The following is a 6,291-nucleotide window of genomic DNA, read 5'->3' as shown; positions in this document are numbered from 1 at the left end:
CTCGGGAGGCTGAGGCAGGAGAATGGCGTAAACCCGGGAGGCGGAGCTTACAGTGAGCTGAGATCGCGCCACTGCACTCCAGCCTGGGCGACAGAGCTAGACTCCGTCTCAAAAAAAAAAATAAAAAAATACAAAAATTAGCTGGGCATTGTGGCGCATGCCTGTAGTCCCAGCTGCTCGGGAGGCTGAGGCAGGAGAACCGTTTGAACCCAAGAGGCGGAGGTTGCAGTGAGCCAGTATCGCACCACTGCACTCCAGCCCGGAGAGCGAGACTCCGTCTCAAAAAAAAAGAGGAGAGAAAACACCATCCAAGGCCTTCATGGACCATATATAATGCCTGTCCTGAAAAACAAGCTGTTAATGCCTGAGCAAAGTGACATAGTCCTTTCTTTATTGGGATGACCTCCATGTACAAAGGGAGTAGTAATAGGACTCCTCTTACCATTAAGGTCTTCATTTGTATTAAAGAACTGTAAGCAAACAATGTTTGGCTGTAAAAGCTTTGCAAGTCAAAGATAATGGCCTTCCTTGGTAAACTGACTGTTCTTTATAATCATCATTATTTATACTCCCAAGAGGCTTTTGCCTAATGCTCCAATAAATTCTGGAAAGAAATAACATGACAATTTCAGCAAGTCTCATGGAAGAAGGCAAGGGAAAAAAAGGCTACTTGAGTAGAAAATATGTTTCATCCTGGGGTATGTCAGTGTTGGGACAGCGATCACATCGCTTAATTAGAGCAAGGAATACATTTAGAAGAAAGAAGAAAAAAAGCCACCACTTTTTAGCTTCAGATATTTCCAAGTGAAATCTATCCTCCCCACCTCCCAGTGCTTTCCAGCTTACCAGGGCCAAAAGAAAACCTATTTTAATAGCATCATTAGAGTTTTGATTTATCATAAGTACAGATGAGTACGCAGTATTGAGCTCCTTATCTCATCCAGACAAGAACTGCACTGAACACGAAGCTTTGCAAGTTCTTGTTTGTACCAGGAGTTTCTGCAGAACTAATTGATGGTGTTTATATTGAGCTGGTGTTTATATTCGAAACAAGTATTTCCCGACCTCTTCAACTATGAGACTTGGCCCATGGCTTAGATATGCCCAGAGCCCAGACTCTGGGACAGTTAGGCAAGCCAAATATGTTCTTTATTTAAAGGAGATTTCCTTTCCTTCTGTCAGCCACCTTTTAGATTCCAGCTAAGTTTAAACCACAATGGTTTGGAATCCTAACAGTAGTTTTGAGGATTACAATACAGAATGAGTATTTGAAAACATTTTTAAAGACACAGAACATCGAATTATGCAGTAACACCCACCAGTCGTTCCCCTCAAAGTAAGTCAAGTTCAGAAGTTCACTATTAAATCCAGACCCTCCCTGGCCCCCTGCACTGTGGAAAAAAGTGATAAACTGCATTGGTATTTAAATAGAAATCTGATCTTGGCCACTCGAAGATGTAATCATCACTGGGGATTACTTCCATGCATCTTTAAAATTCTTTCAGATTAAAGGTTCTGTCAGAGTGTCAATACCAATACTATTTAGCAAAACTTGCCTTTAATTAAAGTTTTAGGTCAAGACTTCAAACCAAAAGCAAAAAACACTGCCAGGCCCAAACACTGCTGCATGGAAATGAATGAACTACTTACTCTGCTGTCCATATTTTAACCTGACTGTCCCTTTTTTGCATTTGGAAAGTGAACTTGAGTCACATCTAAGTAAAAATTATTTGCTCCTGGAATGACAGTTCTTCGTGGCTTTAAATCCTTTTTTAGAGTGAGGGGCATAAATACATAAATATATACAATTAACCCCCCTCAAAAAATGTAACCAGCTAGGAGTCCCAGTGAGAAGGCTGAAGAGTGGTTAAAACCAAATGGTAAATAAAAGTCCACTAAAATAACCTCATCCACCCGACATACCCATCTAACCCCTGTCCCAAGTGCAGACGAGCGAGCCCTAGCAAACATTTTATGATCTTCAAAAGATTAGGAAGGCAAGTCCACCATTCCTTTGGCATCTCTCAAAGTCAGTGGCATTTGCCACTCCAAATCATCAGTTTGAGAAGGAGACGTGGCATTGTGCATAGGGCCCAGCCTGGTGGTGCCACAGCTCTGAGAAGGCAAGACCACGCAGCCAAGCCCTTCAAGGCAGATGAAAACCATGTGCTACCAATTTGACTGGGGCTCCAGACCATGACTCCTTATTAAATGCCTTCTATTCACATCAGCTCTTTCATCCTCCAACATCAAGACATTATTACAAGCTGAAACTAGAACAAACAGAGCTTCAGTGCTCTGGGCAGTGTAAGGACAGAAAAGGAGGCAATTTAGGTAAAACCAAGTGTTAGGTTCCACCTCATCTCTAAGGGTACATCTTGCCTGGAGAATAAAAGGCAGGCAAAGTAGTTCATTCAAAAGTATGCAGAAAAGTAAGGCTGCTTCTTAGTCACCCTGTGAACACTACCCTCATCCTCACAAACCAGGGAAGCAGAGGGAAGATAAAAATCCCATCAATCCAAAAATATGTCTGGGTATGAAGAGACTCACACTGCATTTTTCCGTAAGTTAGGAAGAAAAACTAAGCCTTGGTGAGAAGGAAAGGTGTTAAGCACCCTTATTTGAATTTCTATCCTCTTCACTGGGATATACCATAATCAGCATTTCCTCTTCAATCTTGCACTTGGAGAATTACAGCCACAACAACCTGTAGGACTTATAATAACACGGTCTAAACAGTCACAGTTGGTATTTTATTTTGTTTTGTTTTGTTTTGAGATAGGATCTTACTCTATTGCCCAGGCTGGAGTGCAGTGGCACAATCTCGGCTCACTGCAACCTCTGCCTCCCTGGTTCAAGCAGTTCTCCTGCCTCAGCCTCCCAAGTAGCTGGGATTACAGGCACTCGCCACCATGCCTGGCTAATTTTTGTATTTTTAGTAGAGACAGGTTTTCACCATGTTAGTCAGGCTGGCCTCAAACTCCTGACCTTGTGATCTACCCGCCTCAGCCTCCCGAAGTGCTAGGATTACAGGTGCGAGCCACCGTGCCCGGTTACAGTCACAGTTCATAAAGCACTTCACACTTAACATCTGATTCCGTCTTCCACAAAATGACCTTGAGAGGCCAATAATGAAGGCACAATTCTCCCCCTTTCAAAGATGAAGAAACTGAGACCTGGAGAGGTGATCTACCCAAGATGACACAGCAGAGATCCTCAACTTCAGTTTGACTCCAAAGCCAGTGCTCTCCTCCCACTGTTTCACATCCCTGCTGCCAACTAAACTGTAAATGCCCCTCAGACAAGGGCAATGTCATATTTTCAAACTCCCAACACAGTGTCAGAACATGGTAAGCAACCAAAAAATGTCAGCTGTATTTAATAGAACAGTCTTCCAAGCCATAGCCCAAAGGGATCTTTGTAAACATACAAAGCCCACCTCACAAACAAGGCTGAGATCACATATGAAAACAATGCGATTGTGGGCCATCTTCATTGCTTAAGTATCTCTACATTCTCACAACAAAAAGCATTTCATACATATAACGAACATCATTGTACAATTACCCAAGGCTCTCCCTTTCCCTTCCCTACCAGAGCTGTTCTGACTAATAATACATTGTGTTCTTAGAGCAATTTTGTTTTACAAAGTGCTTTCACATATCTTATCTCATTTAGTTCTAAATGCCCTGAGAGAGGACACGGGAAGAAAATAGAAACTTAAATAAAACTCAACTGACATCTTTACTACTTGTTACAAATGCTTGTATTGGGTTTCTAAAAGCCAACAAACAAACAAACCCGCTGGCCTAACGTGTACTACCTGTGGGACCGTAAATTAGTATAGCCTCTCTCCAAGAAAGCAATGTACTAGGAAAGATCAAAACGTAAACACGGGCACTTCTCAGTAACTTCACAGTGAAGAATTTAGAGATGAGTGCAAACAGACACATGCAAAGCAGGCTGCATGTATCATTTTGTATAACAGTCCCAAACCCATCCCGAAGAGATGAGTCAAGAAAATGGTGGTATCTATCAACCAACCATCTTGAAGCCATTAAAAATCATTGTCTTTGATTACCATGACAAGTTATAAATGCAAACAGCAGGTAACAAAAATACAGCACTTAAAGAGTATGGCCCATATAGATAAAACCATCTACAAGTGAAGGAATGTCTAGTATGTGATTTCAATGATTTCTATCTTTTGAGTGCTTGTCTGATTTGAATCACTTCTTATTAAGCAAAAAAGGCCATCTGCACAACAGTAAAATGCTATTGGCTTAATTAGGTATGGGGATTACACGTGGATTTTATTTTTCCATGAAAATGAATCAATTACTGCAGTTACCATGGATAGCTGAAAATCCCCCTGAAAGGAAGAAGTATTTCCAAAGGCAGAAATAGAGAGGGCCTTCTACTGTAGCAGGGCCTGGATTTCATGACCCAGCTGTGTCTGATAAAATATGCAACCACAAGCAGGTCACTTAACAACAGTACTAGAAACCTCAGGAATTCTCAACTATAAAATTATAGCGTCCAAAACTGTGATCAGTTAAGTGTATCTTTTTGCACTAGATCCATACCAATTCCCTCCCACTACTAAGTAGTATTCGAAATACTCCACCCGAAAACTTGAACTCAAATATTCCTAGAATGTATACTATGTATTAGACATTAACAGTGGCTGACAATGACATAAATTCAGCTCCTACTCTTGTGGGATTAATAGGGTGAGAGACATGTAAGCAAATAACTCCAGCACCTAAAAATAAAGTGTGAGGAGACCAGCCAACCGGGAGAAAGAGCCTGGCTCTGCCAGACAGGGTAAACAGGGTGGCAGGCTTCAGACATACACAGTGGGTTCCTCAGGCAATCCATTCACCAAGCAAATAGAGGAACAAAATGCTGGGCTCAGCTGAAGCCCAGGATGCGTGAAGTGGATGGGTGGCAGGATAAGCTCAGAGTACATCAAGAAGGGCTTTTTATGCCACGCTGGGAACAAAGTTGGTTTAGATTCGATCCTGAGGACCAGACAGCCACTAAAGGATGGCGATCAGATCATAATCAGATTTTCAATTTCAAGGACTATGTTTTCCTTAAACATCTTTGTGCACAGATTCGGAGCCACTCCAATATTAATTCTCAATCTATCCCTCTTTCCAATACACCACCCAGGTGTATTTAGGAGTCAAGTGGTGGCTAATATAGTACAGAGGTGGAAGGTGATTACATCGCCTTCTAATCCATAAAAAAGCCTTGCTCTGTATCCCAAAGTGCATCTGTTACTTGCTATCTGCTTGCTTTATTAAGAATCAAAGTACAGAATTCATTTGATTCATTTATATCTGAGTCAGCTAGGAAGGCCGCTGGCAGGCCTGATGTCTCCAGGTTGGTGATTTCCAACTGGGTAATAATACCTTGAGCATTTTTGCAGCAGTATGCAGTTTACAAAGTGCTTGCACATCAAAAATTCCCCTACCTCTCCCAGGAACAAGCCTGTGAAGTACATGAAATAAGTTGTCCAGATGAGGAAATAGCTCAGCGAGGTTGTATAGCTTGCCTGGAGTCACACAGCCAGTTTAACACAGGGCCAAATTTGAACTAGGCTCACATTCCCAACTTTGTCCATTACTGCAGAGGTAACCCATATATTCACAAACCTGTCCAAATCTGAGGCATTTCATTACTGAGTTCCATTTAGTAGCAGTAATAAGGCATATAGACAAAGCACACAAGTCTGCAGCTTAACAGAATAAGCATTCATTCAGCCCCCTTCTGCAAACCTATAGAAGGACTAAATGCAAGAAACACATGCTCAGTCCTAATCCCTTCTCATTTCCTCCTGGCACCTGTTTCTGCCCCCACAGGCACCAAACACTCTAACAGCTGGCCGAGAGAGAACCAAGAGATAATACACTACCACTTCAGACCAAGCTCCCACCAAAATGGTGGTTAGGAAAGAATGGAGACAAAACCACCCAGATTTTAAGAGATCAATAAACTGGGCATCAAAAGATCTCCCATATTCTCCTGTCCCAGTAAACCAGGTCTCCAGGTAGACAAGAGTCACACAGCCCATCCTTTTCACTCCTTCTCCCCACTCCCCCGCCAAAAAAAGTTACTGTTAAGAATTCCTGGCCGGGCGCGGTGGCTCAAGCCTGTAATCCCAGCACTTTGGGAGGCCGAGACGGGTGGATCACGAGGTCAGGAGATCAAGACCATCCTGGCTAACAAGGTGAAACCCCATCTCTACTAAAAACTACAAAACACTAGCCGGGCGAGGTGGCG

At 42.5% G+C, this 6,291-nt stretch overlaps 1 protein-coding gene across 3 annotated transcripts in view; it reads right to left on the bottom strand.

Moving 5' to 3' along the window:
- Positions 1-6,291, bottom strand: part of JARID2 (jumonji, AT rich interactive domain 2) — a 286,725-nt gene that overhangs the window by 269,367 nt on the left and 11,067 nt on the right. The gene's annotated exons all lie outside the window — the stretch shown is intronic.

Source organism: Colobus angolensis, unplaced genomic scaffold, assembly GCF_000951035.1.
Source record: "Colobus angolensis palliatus isolate OR3802 unplaced genomic scaffold, Cang.pa_1.0 Scaffold6, whole genome shotgun sequence".
NCBI classification, from domain to species: Eukaryota; Metazoa; Chordata; class Mammalia; order Primates; family Cercopithecidae; genus Colobus; species Colobus angolensis.
Note: the sequence above shows the minus strand (reverse complement) of the source record. Positions and strands in the feature narration are given on the sequence as shown.